Source organism: Delphinus delphis, chromosome 9 (assembly GCF_949987515.2).
Source record: "Delphinus delphis chromosome 9, mDelDel1.2, whole genome shotgun sequence".
NCBI classification, from domain to species: Eukaryota; Metazoa; Chordata; class Mammalia; order Artiodactyla; family Delphinidae; genus Delphinus; species Delphinus delphis.
In genome coordinates, this window is record NC_082691.1 from 75133796 (window position 1) to 75151825 (window position 18030).

The 18030-nt window shown below is 35.7% G+C and overlaps 2 pseudogenes; both read right to left on the reverse strand.

Annotated features, from left to right (window-relative positions):
• Nucleotides 1-5436: 5436 nt before the first annotated feature.
• Nucleotides 5437-7351, reverse strand: LOC132430714 (asparagine synthetase domain-containing protein 1 pseudogene; annotated as a pseudogene).
• Nucleotides 7352-7353: 2 nt separating this feature from the next.
• On the reverse strand, nt 7354-7612 carry LOC132430526 (ASNSD1 upstream open reading frame protein-like; annotated as a pseudogene).
• Nucleotides 7613-18030: the final 10418 nt, after the last annotated feature.

An 18030-nucleotide genomic window follows, 5' to 3' on the forward strand; every position in this document is an offset into this window, starting at 1 on the left:
GGAAAGGGATAGTTAGGGAGTTTGGGATTGACATGTACACACTGCTATTTTTAAAATGGATAACCAACAAGGGCCTACTTATAGCACAGGGAACTCTGTTCAGTATTATGTAAGAACCTCGATGGGAAAAGAATTTGAAAAAGAATAGATACATGTATATATATAACTGAATCACTTTGCTGTACATGTGAAACTAACACATTGTTAATCAACTATATAAAATTAAAAGTTAAAAAGAAAAGAAATCCATGCCAAGACACTTAATAATAAAACTACTGAAACCTAAAGGCAAAGACAAAATCTTATATGATGACAAAGACAGATGATGCATTACTTATGGGGAACAAAGGAAAATGATTATTTGAATGACTGTAGATTTCTCATGAGGAATTGTGAAAGCAGAAGGGAATGAAACAGTATTTTTTAAAGCTCTGAGGGAAAAGAACCCTCAGCCCAGAATTCTATATCCAGTGACAATACCTTCATGAATGAAAGTGAAATAAAGACACTCTCAGATGAAATCAAAGAGAATTTATTGTCAGCAGACCTGTTTTAAAAGAAATGCTAAAGGAAGTTTTTAAGACAAAAGGGAAATGATCCAAGAAGGAAACTTGGAAAATCTGGAATGAAAAGAATTCAAGAGACATGGTAGATAGCTGGGTATATATTATAAACTTCTACTTCTCTCCAGTTCTTTAAAATATGTTTGATGGTTGAAGGCAAAAATAGCAACAGTGTGTGATAGTGGTTTCACTGTATGTAGAGGTAATACCTTATATTTAAAAACTACCATATCAACTAGGGAGGGTAAATTGACTCTATGGTGCTAACTTTGAAAGTTGTAAAATTTGATTCTATGTACTGCAAAAAGTGATGTATAACTAACATTATCTTGATAGCAACCACTAAAAAACCTATACAAAGAGATGTAGAAAAAAACATAATAAATTAAAAGTTTAAATAATTCAAAAGAAGGCAAGAAAGGGTAACCAGAGGAATGAAAAATAGAATAAACAGGAAACAAATAGTAGACATAAATTTTAAAAAATCAACTATTATATAAGATATATGTGTTCCCAAAACAAAAATTTAAAAACAAAGATTGTCTGAATGAATAAAAACACAAGTATCTCATTTCTTTTTTTTTTTACATCTTTATTGGAGTATAATTGCTTTACAATGGTGTGTTAGTTTCTGCTTTATAACAAAGTGAATCAGTTACACATATACATATGTTCCCATATCTCTTCCCTCTTGCGTCTCCCTCCCTCCCACCCTCCCTATCCCACCCCTCTAGGTGGTCACAAAGCACCGAGCTGGTCTCCCTGTGCTATGCGGCTGCTTCCCACTAGCTATCAGTTTTACGTTTGGTAGTGTATATATGTCTATGCCACTCTCTCACTTCGTCACAGCCTACGCCTACCCCTACCCATATCCTCAAGTCCATGCTCTAGTAGGTCTGTGTTTTTATTCCTGTTTTACCCCTAGGTTCTTCATAACATTTTTTTCCCTTAAATTCCATATATATGTGTTAGCATACAGTATTTGTCTTTCTCTTTCTGACTTACTTTACTCTGTATGACAGACTCTAGGTCCATCCACCTCATTACAAATATCTCAATTTCATTTCTTTTTATGGCTGAGTAATATTCCATTGTATATATGTGCCACATCTTCTCATTTCAAATATAATACAGGTAGGTTCAAAAGGAGAAGGATAGAAAAAGATAAATTATGCAAACACTAATTAAAATAAAACTGGAGTAGATATATCAATATCAAAGTAGGTATCTGAGCAAAAACATTTACCTGGGATGAGGGATATAACATAATGACAAAAGGGTCAATTGACCAAGAGGAAATATGGTCCTAAATGTGTATGCACCAAACAATAGATTTTTAAAATATATAAAGCAAAAATTGACAGAACTGAAGAAAAAACCAGACAAATATACAATTAGAGATGTCAGCACTCCACTCTCAGTAGTTCATAGAACAAATAGAAAATCAGCAAGACCTAAAAAAAGAAAAAGAAAAAGAAAACCAGCAAGATATAGAACTCAACAATACCATCAACCGACTGGATATAGTCCACATTTATAGAATGTCACTCTACAACAGCAGAATATACATTCTTTTCAAATGAACATGAAACATTTGCTAAGACAGACCACATTCTGGGTAATAAAACAAACTTTAAATTTTTTTTAAAATTGAAATCATGCAAAATGTTTTCCCTGATCATAATGGAATTAAGTGGAAAATCAGTAATAGAAAGAAATCAAGAAAATCTCCAAACTCTTGGAAGTTAAACAGCATGCCTCTAAATAATCTCTGGGTCAAGTAAAAAGTTTCAAGGAAAATACAGTTGACCCTTGAACAACATGGGAGTTAGGGATGCCAATCGTGCACAGTCAAAAAATCCATGTATAACTTTATGTTGACCCTCTGGATCCAGGAATCCATGGATTCAACCAACCATGGATTGTGTAGTATTGCAGTATATATTTATTGGAAAAAATTTGCACATAACTTGACCCATGCAGTTCAACTCCGAGTTGTTCAAGGCTCAGCTGTATTTTGAACTAAATAAAAATGCATTATTATGAAACCATATTTAATATGTACTCTAAGTCAAGAATAAATATTGTGATCTCTCTGTTAACCACTAAAGAAATAATACAATAAATAATTTTCCAGTTATCTATTGCTGCATAAAAAACTACCCTCAAATTACTGCTTTTTAAAAATTGAGATATAATTGACATACAAATAGTTCTAGGTGTATAATATAATGATTAGATATGTGTATGTACTGTGATTACCACAACAAGTTTAGTTTACCACAGTAAGTTTAGTTAACATTCATCACCACATATAGTTACAATTTTTTTCTTTCTTGTGATGAGGACTTTTAAGATTTACTGTAGTAGCAACTTTCAAATATATAATACAGTATGGTTAGCTAAAGTCACTATGCTGTATATTACATCCCTAGGACTTATTTATAAGTGAAAGTTTGTACCTTTTAAAACACCTTTACCCATTTCAGCCACTCTCCACTCCTGGCAACCACCAATCTGTTCTCTGCATCTATGAGTTTGGTGTTTTTAGTTTTTTGTTTTTAAGATTCTAAATAGAAGTGATCATACAGTAATTGTCTTTCTCTGTCTGGCTTATTTCACTTAGCATGATGCCCTCAAGGTCCATACATGTTGTTACAAAAAATATAATTTCCTTTTTTATGGCTGAATAGTATTTCATTGTGTGTGTGTGTGTGTGTATATATATATATACACATACACACACACACCACATTTTTTTTAACCCGTTCATGTGTTAATAGGGTGTCTCCATGTCTTGGCTATTGTGAATAATGCTTTAATAAACACAGGGGTACAGATATCTTTTTGAGTTAGTGATTTCATTTCCTTCAGTTAAATGTCCAGAAGTGGAATTGCTGGATCATATGGTAGTTCTATTTTTAATTTTTGAGGAACCTCCATATTGTTTTCCATAGTGGCTGTACCAGTTAACATTCCCACCAACAGTGCACAAGGGTTCCCTTTTCTCCACATCCTCACCAATACTTGTTATTTCTTGTCTTTTTGATAATAGCTATTCTAACAGGTGTGAGGGGACATCTTATTGTGGTTTTGATTTGCATTTCACTGATTAGTGATGTTGAACACCTTTCCCTGTACCTGTTGGCCCTTTGTATGTCTTCTTTGTGAGGATGTCTATTCAGATGCTTTTCCCATTTATTAATTAATTTGTTTTTTCTATTAAGTTGTAGTAGTTCTTTATGTATTATGGATATTAACCCTTTATCAGATAAATGACTTGCAAATATTTTCTCATATTCCATAAGTTGTCTTTTCACTTTGTTAATTGTTTCTTTTGATATAAAGAATCTTTTTAGTTTGATGTAGTCCCACTTTTTAATTTTTGCTTTTGTTGCTTTTCCTTTTGGTGTCATATCCAAAAAATCATTGCCATGACTGATGTCCAGGAGCTCACCATCTATGTTTTCTTCTAGGAGTTTTATGGTTTCAGGTCATAAATTCATGTCTTTAATCCATTTTGAATTGCTTTTGTGAGTGGAGTAAGATACTGGTTCAGTTTCATTCTTTTGCATGTGGCTGTTTAGTTTTCCCAACACCATTATTGAAGAGACTATCCTTTCCCTATTTTATATTCTTGGCTCCTTTGTGGTAAAGTAATTGACCATATGTGCATGGGCTTATTTCTGGGCTCTCTATTCTGTTCCATTGGTCTATGTGTGTTTTTATGACAGTACTATACTGTTTTGATTACTATAGCTTTGTAGTATAGTTTGAAATCAGGAAGTGCGATGCCTCCAACTTTTTCTTTCTTTCTCAAGATTGCCTTGGCTATTCAGTGCCTTTGTGGTTCCATAAAAATTTTAGGATTGTGTATTCTATTTTTGTGAAAAATGCCATTGAAATTATGATAGGGATTACATTGAATCTATCCATTGCTTTGGGTAGTAGAGACATTTTAACAATGTTAATTCTTCCAATTAATGAGCATGGAATATCTTTCCATTTATTTGTGTCTTCTTCAAATTCTTTCATCAATGTCTTACAGTTTTCAGTGTGTATGTATTTCACCTCCTTGGTTAAATTTATTTCTAGGTATTTTATTCTTTTGCAATTGTAAATGTGACTGTTTTCTTAATTTCTCTTTCTGATAGTTCATTATTAGTGTATAGAAATGCAACTAACTTTTGTATATTGATTTTATATCCTTCAAGTTTACTGAATTCATTTATTCTAACAGGTTTTTTTTTTTTGGTGGAGTTTTTAGGGTTTTCTATATATAATATCATGTCACCTGCAAATAGATGCAAATGTCATGTTCCTTTTCAATTTGGATGGCTTTTTTTTTTCTTGACTATTACTCTGGCTAGCACTTCCACTGTTGAATAAAAGTGGCAAGAGTTGGCATCTTTGTCTTGTTTCTGATCTTAGAAGCAAAGCTTTCTTTCTTTCTTTCTTTCTTTTTTTAAACCATTGAGTACAGTGTTTGCTCTGGGCTTGTAATATATGGCCTTTATTGTGTTGAGGTACATTCCCTTTATACTCAGTTTATTGAGCATTTTTATCAGGGATGGATGTTAAATTTTGTCAAGTGCTTTTTCTGCATCTATTGAGATGATCATATGATTTTATCCTTCATTTTGTTAATGTGGTGTACCACACATTGATTGATTTGCAGGCATTGAACCATCATTACATGCCTGGAATAAATCATACTTGATCATGGTATAAATTTATGATAACAGTATACTTAATCATGTATTGTTGAATTTGGTTAGCTAATATTTGTTGAGGTGCTTTTGTTTGTTTTCAAAGAAGCAGAGTATTTTATTTTTTTAAAATCATCATTCAGTAAATGTTACACTATGAAATATTACATTTTAATCTCTTTTTCAATAGAAAGGTTTTCTAAAGAAATGACTTGGAGCTTTCCACGTTTATCAGATGTCTTTTCATTATTCTTTTCCATTTTTGCAATTCTGGATCCAAATTGCATGACCCATTTTGGCAGAAGAGCAGAGGTTGTAAGACCAAGTTCCACTTCTGCAAGATGCAAAATCAGTTTTTCACCAATTCTATGGGGTAAAGTCAAATTTGCCCTTTCCCAAACTGGTAGGGAATTTAGAAAGGAGACAGTTTCATGCGGGAAAGGAAATCTTCCTTCTTTTCCATGATCACCAATAACTGTCATCACGACCAAAATTTCTAGAAGAAATTCAACCCAGTTCCATCGCAATTTCCTTATTCATTCCTCTGGCCCGTGTGTGTTGAAGCAGGCACGATGACGAGAATAACCTGCAAGCTGCTCATCTGCACCGATTCCAGTAAGAACTACCTCTGCACTGCTCTAATATGATTTTGCTTCATCCTGGGTCACTAACCAACTAACTCCTCCAGAAGCAAACCATACTGCACAGCCAATGCTATCATCCAACACTATATCCAAAGGCTGAATGAAGTGGGATATTCGAGTTCTTCTTAATCTTTGCAGTTCTTCTAGGGAAACATTAATTTCAACAAAATTCCACATCCGAAAAGGGTTGGCAGCTTGTAATTCCTTTAGTCCTGTTCTTCCTGTGATTCGATCTGGTATGTTGAATTGTTCACCAGGACTAGCAGCAGCAACGACATTTTTAGGGGATTCTTCAGAGGGTATTTCACAATGATTTTCTGTTTTCTCCCTTTTTTGTTAAAACTAGCTGGTATGGTCTTTTCTTTAGTCATGAAAGCCACATTAAGAAGATTAATTGGTTCACCTAAGGGAATATGATGGTCAGCAAGGGCTGCAATAACCATGGACTCAATCCCCCCAGAAAATAGGATTGCAACATTTGCTTTTCTATTACTAGTTTTCAAAACTTTGTTTGGTGTCAGGTTTTCATTCCTAGGTAAACACAAGACACGTCTCTTGACTGCAATACTCAGGACATCAATGAACTGCTGAACTCCTTCCTTCATGTGTCCATCAATAAGAAAGACCTGAAGGGTCTCTCGTCGGTGGGACGCTGGAAATGCTACTGCAGTGGATCTCAAATGCAGCTTGTGGCAACGTCATATTTAAAGGGACAACAGGTTCTTTAAGATACAGTTTGGCTTCATTTGCTACCACTGATATAAATGTTGACAAGTCTGCTGAAATTTGAGTCAGGCTATTAACACATTCTTTGATAGCATCCTCCCTAGAGTTATTTCCAAGGATACAAATTTAAAACAACTGATTTGGAAATGGAAGTATTCTTGAGATCAATTCTGAAAATTCCAGATACTGGAACTTCTTGCCACTGATTGGCCACTCCAGATGTTTGGGTGCCAACTGAAGAGAGACAGGAACTCTTGCCCAAATTACTAAAATGCCAAAGCAAGCTAAGATGACCAAAAAAATCCCTACCAAACCATAAAGAATGACTAGATGCTTGATAATATATAAAAGACCAAAGACGTTGGACTTTTGAGAAGAGTGACAAAATATCAGATTCATTCTTACAAGAGGAAAGATAATTAAACATTATTTGAGTATCATTCTCTTCAGCTTCAACCTTTATTCCACTAAAGACTTCTCCATTCCACAGGAATACATTTCCTCTTTCATCTTCCACAGGCTGGGCGGTCAACACCCCTCTTAAGTGAAGGACATGACCAGAAAATAAACACTGGTAATTAACATTAGACTTTAACAACTGTTTACTACTATTGGATCCCCACCATTTAAGATTACACAGTAAATCCTCTTTCAAATCTTTGCTGAAATGCTCAACAGAAAAGCTTACTGCACAACAAATGCCACCCATTTCTATGCAAATTTAAGTTTACTATTTCTTGATTTGGTCTTCTCTGAGTTTACTATTTCTTGGTATTCTTTCCTCAGCTCATCCAATATATTTTTGCTTTCAGAAAGCATTTCTGTTCAATCTGCAAGAAAATATGTTGCTGTTCTGTTGCTGCCTTTTTTGTTCTGTAATCTTGCTGCTGAGGTCTTCCTTGTGCAGAGCCAAGTTGTTGGTAGGGACCAGCCCCGCACTGTCCTTGGGTTGTACACCCTGGCTGGGCATCTCCACAGAGCATTAAATATGCAGTGTTGAGGATTTTTGCCTCCCTGTTCATCAAGAATATTGGCCTGTAATTTCTTTTCTTGTTGTGTTCTTGTCTAGTTTTGATATCAGAGTAATGCTGGCCTTGTAAAATGAGTTTGGAAGTGTTCCCTCCTCTTCTATATTTTTTGGAAGAGTTTGAGATGGATTGTTATTAATTCTTCTTTAAATGTTTGGTAGAATTCACCAGTGAAGCCATCTGTTCCTGACTTTTGTTTGTTGGGAGATTTTTTTATTACTAATTCCACCTCCTTCCTAGTAACAGATCTACTCAGATTTTCTGTTTCTTCATGATTCAGTTTGGTAGGTTGTATGTTTCTAGAAATTTATACATTTCTTCTAAGTTGTCCAATTTTTTGGTGTATAATTGTTCATAGTAGTCTCTTATGATCCTTTGTATTTCTTTTTTTCTTTTTTTTTTTTTTTTTTTGCGTTATGTGGGCCTCTCACTGTCGTGGCCTCTCTCGTTGCAGAGCACAGGGTCCGGACGTGCTGGCTCAGAGGCCATGGCTTATGGGCCTAGCCGCTCTGCGGCATGTGGGATCTTCCCGGACCGGGGCACGAACCCGTGTCCCCTGCATCGGCAGGCGGACTCTCAACCACTGCGCCACCAGGGAAGCCCTTTTTTTCTTTTTTTAAAGATTTACTTATTAATTTATTTTTGGCTGTGTCAGGTCTTAGTTGCGGCACACGGGATCTTTCTTGTGGCATGCGGGATCTTTCGTTGTGGCATGCGGGCTCTTTGTTGTGGTGCGCAGTCTTTTCTCTAGTTGTGGCATGCAGGTTTTCTCTTCTCTAGTTGTGGTGTGCAGGCTCCAGGGCACATAGGCTCTGTAGTTGTGGTGCGTGAGTTCCAGAGCATGTGGGCTCTGTAGTTTGCAGCATGTGGGCTCTAGTGGAGGCATGCAAGCTTGGTAGTTGTGGCATGCGGGCTTAATTGCCCCGCAGCATCTCAGTTCCCTGACCAGGGATGGAAACCATGTCCCCTGCATTGTAAGGTGGATTCTTTACCACTGGACCACAAGGGAAGCCCAGATCCTTTGTATTTCTGCGGTATAAGTTACCATGTCTCCTCTTTCATTTCTGATTTTGTTTGAGTCCTCTCTCTTTTATTCTTAGTGAGTCCAGCTAAAGGTTTGTCAATTTTGTTTATCTTTTCAAAGAACCAACTCTTAGTTTCATTGATATTTTCTATTGTCTTTTTAGTCTCCAATCATTTATTTCCATTGTGATCTTTGTTATTTCCTTCTTTCTACTAACTTTGGATTTTATTTGTTCTTTTTCTGATTTCTTGAGGCATAAAGTTATGTTGTTTATTTGAGGTTTTTCTTGTTTCTTAATGTAGGCATTTATCACCATGAACTTCTGTCTCAGAAATGTTTTTGCTGCGTCCATAAGTTTTGATATATTTTATTTCCATTTTCATTTATCTCAAGATATTTACTTTGCTTTTAATTTCTTCTTTGACCCATCAGTTTTTCAGTAGGATGATGTTTAATATCCATATATTTGTGTATTTTCAAGTTTTCTTATTGTAATTAATCTCTACTTTTATACCATTGTGGCTGGAAAAGATGCTTGATATGATTTCATATTTTCAAACTTCTTATATTTATTAAGACTTGTTTTGTGGCTAACATATGATCTATCCTGGAGAATGTTCCATGTGTGTTGGAGAAGAATGTGTATTATGCTGCTTTTGGATGGAATGTTCTGGAAATGTCTATTAAGTCCATCTGGTCTAACATGTTATTTAAATCCAGTGTTTTCTCATCAACTTTCTGTCTGAATGCTCTCTCTACTGATGAAAGTGTGGTATTGAAATCTCCTACTATTATTGTTTTGCTGTCTGTTTCTCCCTTTAAGTTTGTTAATATTTACTTTATATATTTAAGTGCTTATATTGGGGGTGAATAAATATTTACAGACGTTATACCCTGTTGGATTGACCCTTTTATCATTATACAGTGGCCTTCTTTGTCTCTTATTACAGTCTTGTCTTAAAGTCTATTTTGTCTGATGTAACTATAGGTACCCCAGCATTTTTTTTTTGGTTTGCATTGCATCCATTCCTTCATTTGCAGTCTTTGTGTGTCCTTAAGCATGAAGTGAATTTTTCCTAAGCAGCATATAGTTGGGTCTTTTTCTTTTTCTTTTCTTTTTTAAATTAACTTTTATTGGCATATAGTTGCTTTACAATGTTGTGTTAGTTTCTGCTGTACAGCAGAGTGAATCAGCTATACATATACATCTATCCCCTCTTTTGGGGATTTCCTTCCCAATTAGGTCACCACAGAGCACTGAGTAGAGTTCCCTGTGCTATACAGTATGTTTTCATTAGGTATCTATTTTATACATAGCATCAGTAGTGTATATATGTCAATCCCAATCTCCCAATTCATCCCACTCCCCCTTTCCCCCTGGGTATCCATACTTTTGTTCTCTATGTCTGTGTCTCTATTTCTGCTTTGCAAGTAAGATCATCTATACCATTTTTCTAGGTTCCACATATATGTGTTAATATACAATATTTGTTTTTATCTTTCTGACTTACTTCACTCTGTATGACAGACTCTAGGTCCATCCACCTCACTACAAATAACTCAATTTTGTTTCTTTTTAATGCTGAGTAATATTCCATTGTATATATGTGCCACATCTTCTTTATTCATTCATCTGTCGATGAGCACTTAGGTTGCTTCTATGTCTGGGCTATGGTAAATAGTGCTGCAATGTACATTGTGGTACATGTCTCTATTTGAATTGTAGTTTTCTCAGGGTATAAGCCCAGTAGTGGGATTGCTGGTCGTATGGTGGTTCTATTTTTCATTTTTTAAGGAAACTTCATACTGTCTCCATAGTGGCTATATCAATTTACATTCCCACCAACAGTGCAAAAGGGTTCCCTTTTCTCCACACCCTCTCCAGCATTTATTGTGTGTAGATTTTTTGATGATGGCCATTCTGACTGGTGTGAGCTGATGCCTCATTGTAGTTTTGATTTGCATTTCTCTGATAATTAGTGATGTTGAGCATCTTTTCATGTATTTGTTGGCCATCTGTATGTCTTCTTTGGAGAAATGTCTATTTAGGTCTTCTGCCCATTTTTGGATTGGGTTGTTTGGGTTTTTTTTTTTTTTATATTGAGCTGCATGAGCTGTTTGTATATTTTGGAGATTAATCCTTTGTCAGTTGCTTCGTTTGCAAATATTTTCTCCCACTTTGGAGGTTGTCTTTTTGTCTTGTTTATGGTTTCCTTTTCTGTGCAAAAGCTTTTAAGTTTAATTAGGTCCCATTTGTTTATTTTTGTTTTAATTTTCATTACTCTAGGAGGTGGTTCAAAAAAGATGTTGCTGTGTTTATGTCATAGATTGTTCTGCCTGTGTTTTCCTTTAAGAGTTTTATAGAGTCTGACCTTACATTTAGGTCTTTAATCCATTTTGAGTTTATTTTTGTGTATGGTGTTAGAGAGTGTTCTAATTTCATTCTTTTACATGTAGCTGTCCAGTTTTCCCAGCACCACTTATTGAAGACACTGTCTTTTCTCCATTGTATATTCTTGCCTCCTTTGTCATAGATTAATTGACCATAAATTTGTGGGTTTATTTCTGGGCTCTCTATTCTGTTCCATTAATATATGTTTCTGTTTTTGTGCCAGTATGATACTATTTTGATAACTGTGGCTTTGTAGTATCATCTGAAGTTGGGGAGCATGATACCTCCAGCTATGTTTTTCATTCTCAAGATTATTTTTGCTTTTCAGGGTCTTTTATGTTTCCATACACATTTTAAAATTATTTGTTCTAGTTCTGTGAAAAATGCCATTGGTCATTTTAACAATATGAATTCCTCTAATTCATGAACACAATGTATCCTTCCATCTGTTGATGTCATCTTTAGTTTCTTTCATCAGCGTCCTATAGTTGTCCTGGTACAGGTCTTTTACCTCCTTAGGCAGGTTAATTTTTAGGTATTTTATTCTTTTTGATGCAACTGTGAATGGAATTGTTTCCTTAATTTCTCTTTCTGAGAGTTCTTCCTTAGAATATAGAAATGCAACAAACTGTTTATTAATTTTGTATCCTGCAACTTTACTAAATTCATGGATGAACTCTAGTATATTTTTATTGGAATCATTAGGATTTTCTATGTATAGTAATCATGTCATCTGCAAATAGTAAGTTTTACTTTTTCCTTTCCAATTTGAATTACTTTTAATTCTTTTCTTGTCTGATTGCTATGGATAGGACTTCTAATACTATGTTTAATAAAAGTGGTGAGAGTAGGCATCCTTGTCTTGTTCCTGGTCTTAGAGGAAATGCTTTCAGCTTTTCACCATTGAGTATGATGTTAGCTCTGGACTTAACCTGTATGGCCTTTATTGTGTTGAGGTATATTCCCTCTATACCCACTTTCTGGAGAGTTTTTATCATAAATGGTTGTTAAATTTTGTCTGAAGCTTTTTTTTTTTTCTTCAGTTTGGTGTATGACATTGATTGATTTGTGGATATTGAACATCCTTGCATCCCTGGGATAAATCCCACTTGATTACAGTGTATGATCCTTTTAATGTATGGTTGGATTTGGTTTGCTAATATTTTGTTGAGGATTTTTGCATCTTTGTTCATTAGTGATATTGTGATATTGGCCTGTAATTTTCTTCTTCTGTGATATCTTTGTCTGGTTTTGGTAGAAGGGTGATGCTGGCCTCATAGAATCAGTTTGGAAGTATTCCTTCTGCAATTTTTTGGAATAGTTTGAGAAGGATAGGTATTAACTCTTCTCTAAATGCTTCATAGAATTCACCTGTGAAGCCATCTGGTCCTGAACTTTTGTTTGTTGGAATCAAAACTTTTGTTTGATTCAATTTCATCACTGGTACTTGGTCTGTTCATATTTTTTATTTCTTCCTGCTTCATTCTTGAGAAATTGTACCTTTCTAAGAATTTGTCCGTTTTGTCTAGGTTGTCCATTTTATTGGTATATAATTATTCATAGTAATCATTGTGTTTCTGTGGTGCTGGTTGTAACTCTCCTTTTTCACTTCTGTTTTTATCATGCTGTCAATTTCTTTCTTTATGCATGTTAATATTTGCTTTATGTATTTAGGTAGTACTACATTGGGTGCATATATATTTATAATTGTTATATCTTTTTCTTGGATTTATCCCTTGATCCTTATGTAATATTCTTCTTTGTTTCTTGTAACAGTCTTTGTTTTAAATTCTATTTTGTCTGATGTAAGTATTGCTACCCCAGCTTTCTTTTGATTTCTGTTTGCATGGAATACCTTTTTCTATCCTCTCATTTTTATTCTGTGTGTCTTTAGATCTTAAATGAGTCTCTTGCATATAGCATATATATGGTTATTTTTCCTTTTTTTATTCATTTATCCACTCTCTGTCTTTTGATTGGAACATTTAGTTCATTTACATTTAGGGTATTTATTGATATGTATTTTGTTAATTGCTTGTTGGGTTGTTTTTATAGTTCTGTTTTGTTCATTTCTTCTTTTGTTCTCTTCCCTGGTGACTTGATTGGTATCTTTAGTGGTACGTTTGGATTCTTTTTTCTTTTTCGTATGTGTATCTATTAGAGACTTTTAGTTTGTGGTTACCATGAGGTGTGTGTGTGTGTGTGACCAGAGTTATATGCTCTAGGGGTGCCCCCTATGTGGGCTTTGTGGGTTCTTCTGTTGTGGTGAGCTGAGTACTGTGGGCAGTGTGGTAGGCATGGCTGGCCCCCAGTCTGGTTGTTGTCAGGCCATGCCTTGTGTAGAGGCTACTGGCCACCGGTGGCAGGGCCAGGTCACGAGGTGGCCGGCTACAGAACCATTGGTACCTGGTTCACTGGGGGGTGGAGTCGGGGTACAGGATATCATGGGGCTGGTGCCCACCTACCAGTAGGTAAAGCTAGGTCCTGGGGCTAGTGCCACCTCACTGGCAGGCAGAGCTGGGTCCTGGGGTCTGGCTGCATGGTCCTGGGGGTCTTGGGTCTAGTGCCTGTGCATTGGTGAGTGGGGCCAGGGCCATGTCCAGGGGCAGCTGTGGGCTCAGGTGGTCTTAAGGCCGCCTATCTGCTGATGGATGGGGCTGTGTCCCCTCTAGTTAATTGTGCGGCCTGAGGTATCCCAGCACTGGTGCCTACAGGCTGGTGGTCTGTGGCAGGACTTGGTCCTGAGGCTAATAAACTAGAGGAAGGATTCAAAAATGGTGCGTGCCAGCACGACTGTCCACGTAGTAGAATGAGCTCCACAAAATGGCTGCTGCCAGTGTCTATGTCCCCAGCAGGAGCTGCAGTTTCCTCCTGCCTCTTTGGAAGACTCTCTAAGATCAGCAGGTAGGTCTCACCTAGGCTCCTTTCAAATTAGTGCTTCTGCCTTGGGTCCCAGAGCATGTGAAATTTTGTGTGCACTGTTTTAAGAGTGGAGTCTCTATTTCCCACAGCCCTCTGGGTCTCCTAGAAGTAAACCCCACTGGCCCTCAGAGCCAAACATTCTGGGGGCTTGTCTTCCTGGCATGGGACTTCCAAGCTGAGGATCCCAATGTGGGGCTCAGACCCCTCACTCCTTGGGGAGAACCTCTGCAATTGTAATTAATCTCTCAATTGTGTGTCACCCACCTGGGGTGTATAGGTCTTAACTATACTGTGATTCTGAGCCTCCAACCCATCTCTTTTTGTAGTTCCTTCTTTATATCTTTAGTTGTACAAAGTCTTTTCTGGAAGCTCTAGTCTTTTTCATTGATAGCAGTTCTGTAAATACTTGTAATTTTGGTGTACCCATGAGAGGAGGTGAGCTCAGGGTCTTTCTACTCTGTTGTATTGGCAGTGTCCCTCTCTTGCTGCATTTTAGAATCTCTCCTTGTCTTTAACTTTTGACAATTTAGTTATAATATGTCTTGGTGTGGGTCTTTTGGGATTCCTCTTATTTGAAACATTCTAGTCTTCCTCAATCTGGATGTCTGTTTCCTTCCCCAGGTTAGGCAAGTTTTCAGTAAATATTTCTTCAAAAATTGTTCTGCCCATTTCTCTCTCATTTCTCCTTCTCAGATTCCTATAATGTGAACATTGGTCCTCTTGATGTTGTCCCACAAGTCCTTTGAGCTATCTCCACTTTTTGTTTTTTTCTTTATGTTCCTCTAACTGGATGAATTAGAAGCCTATCTCTCAGGCTGAAGGTTTTAAAATAAGCAAATAAGCCTCTTTTAGTGAAAGAATGGGTGTTTCAGTCTACTGCCTCTGCTCTGTGCTCTGAGGGGTAGCCACAGTGAGTCTGAGTGAGCCCTTCATGAACTGTCTCTTCATTCACTATAGTCTTGTAGATCTCATGGATGCAAGCCCTGTTGGCTTTCAAAGCTAGATGTTTTGGGGGCTCATCTTGAGAGTAACAAGGTAATGCAGAAAAACATGTAACATAGGAGATATTGTTGTGGCCGTCTCTGGAAAATATAATCTTCCACAGTCTTCCCTCTGGACACAACAACTCACATTCCTTCTGCATGCACAAAACCTTCACTCTCTCCCACTCTTGTCTTATTCCAATATGGTATTGGCTTGAAGTCTAGGACCTTGTTATCTAAATTAGTTCTAGTATAGATAAGTCTCCTCAGGTAATGATTCTAAAATGTATATGAAAACGCAGCAGGCTTAGAACAGTCATGATTATTTTGAAGAAGAGCCAAGTTGAAAGATTTACACTATGGGCTATCAAGTTTACTTAATATAAAGCTATAGTAATTAGGGCAAGGTGATATAGTGCAAGAATAGTCAAGTAGACAAATTAAGAGAGTCCCAAAATAGGGCCCTACATATAGAACCAACTTGTTTTTCAGCAAAGGTGCAAAGCAATTTAATGCGGAAGAAAGCTTCTTTAAATTTTTGGTAATAGAGCAGATGGATTGCTGAATGAACACAATTAATCTTTAGCCCTACCTCCTATAATACAAAAAATATTGATATGGATCATAAATCTCGATCTCAAAGCTAAAAACAATCAAGCTTCAAGAATAAAACACAGGACACCTTAATGACTTTTGTATAAGCAAAGATTTCTTAAACAGAACATAAAAAGCAGTGTGAGGGAAAAGAGAAAGATGTTGAACTTAATTAAAATTAAGAACTTCTGTTCATCAAAATATGCCATTAAGAAAGTTTGAAAAGCAAACCCCAGCTGAGAGCAGATATTTGCAATACATATATCTAATAAAGGACTTTTCTTCTGAATATTAAAAGAATTCCTAACAGTCAAAAAGAAAAAGGTAGACAATTCAATTATAAAATGGGGTAAAAACTTGAATAGTCATTTCACAAAGAAGATATCCAAATGTCTAACAAGTATATGAACAAGGCCAAGTAAAACAAAAGGAGAATGATCAGAGTTAAAGTTTTCTGGTTTATAATTTTAAGGGGAAGGGAGAGTTGCTGGTTCTCCTTAGACTTTCCATCTGTTGTTAAGTTAAAAATTTAAGGATAATTGCTAAAAGAAATAAAAAAGAATATATAATTTACAATATGGTTGGAAAAAGAGGGGGGTTAAAAAAAACTTCATAAATCAGTGTGAAGTAGGAAGGAGAAAAGCTTAATAAAAGCCGAAGGGACAGTGGAAATAAATACAAATACAAGTACACAAATAATCACAATAGATGTAAATTAGCTAAACTTTCCATCTCTTTTTAAGGACAGGACTGGCAGATTTATTTCCTTTTAGGACACAGAAAGAATGAAAGCATAAGAATGGTAAAGGGCATACCAGGAAAATAATCTTTTTTTAAAAAGTATACCTCTATTAATATCAGACAAATTATATTTTAAGGCAGAAACATTAGTTAGGGATAAAAAAAGTTGATCACATAACGATAAAAGATACCATCCACCTGTAAAACAATAATTTTAAGGTTAAATTCATGTAACATTACAGTCTCAAATCTTCATAGCAAAAATTAACAGAAATACTAGGTTAAACTGAAAATCTTAGCGAGAGATTTTAACCCATCTCTCTCATTAATTGACTGTATCAATTTGCTTTTGCCATGTAATACATAGCTTAAAACAACCACCAAAATTTCGACACTTAAAATAACAGCCATGTATTAGCTATTTTGTAGATCAGAAATTTAAACAGGGTTCAGCTGGGCAGTTTTTCTGCTGGTCTCCACTGGGGTCACACATGTTTGATGGCCTCACTCACATGTCTATGAGTTTGCTAGAGTGAAGGATAACTGGGCCATGATTATCTCATTATATTAAGTTATCCTGAACTTGTTAATGTAATGGAAGATCAGAAAAGCAGTGAGAGTGAAAACCCTAATGCACAAGCACCATTCAAGCCTTTGCTTCTATCCCTTTTGCTAATGTCCCATTGGCCGAAAAAAGTCAAATGGCCAATATGGATACTGGGGGTTAGGAAGGAGACTCCACATATTGTAAGGGCATGGATGCAAGGAATAAATATTAGAAATAGTCCCCAAAGTAACAAGAACATCCATTATCACCACCATTATTAACTATGAGACTGAGGTCCTAAAATGTTCTGGTAAGATAAAGAAATAAGAAGTACAAGAAATAGAAAGAAAGAGGTCAAACTTTCATTATTTGCAGCTCTACATAGAAAACCTAAAACAATCAGTGGACAAAACTATTAGGACGAATAAGACAGTTCAGATTCTTGATCTGGATTCAAGGTCAAATACAGAAGTAATTTACATTTCTCAGCTAGCAATAAACAAATTAAAATGTAGTAGTAAATTACTGTTGTGCTACTAGATGCTAAGACATATTATAAAGCCTTAATATCAATTCTTAAAACAGTGTGGTATTGGCAGCAAATAAGATGAATGGAATAAAACATAAAATTCAGATCCGTAAGTCATTAAAAATTAGGCATGGAAATAGGCACCATTTCAAATCAAGGAGGAAAAGATAGATTATTTAATAATGGTGGTGTGGAAACTGGCTCACTATGAGGAAAGAAATGTTATTAGATTTCTGTTTTACACTGTGCACAAAAATAATTTTCAGCTATGTTGAAGTCCAAAACATGAAAAGTAAAACTTTAAAACAGAAGAAAATACAGGTAGATTTTTAAAATGTTTGGGCAACAAAGAACATCATAAGCAAGAGAAAAACAGCAGATAGAAGAAAGTCCAGCACATGTTACAGAGAAAGGATTAATATTTCAAATATTTAAAGGATTACAAGCCAACAAAAAACAGTCCAGTAGAAAGATAGGCAAATCATAGTAGAAAGTAATTTATAGGGAGAAAAATGGCCTATAAACCTAAAGAGATGCTCAATTTCACTAGTAATCAGAGAAGCACAAAATAAAACGAAAACAATCAACTTTATTGAATCCATAAGATAGGAGAAAACGTTAAGTCAGT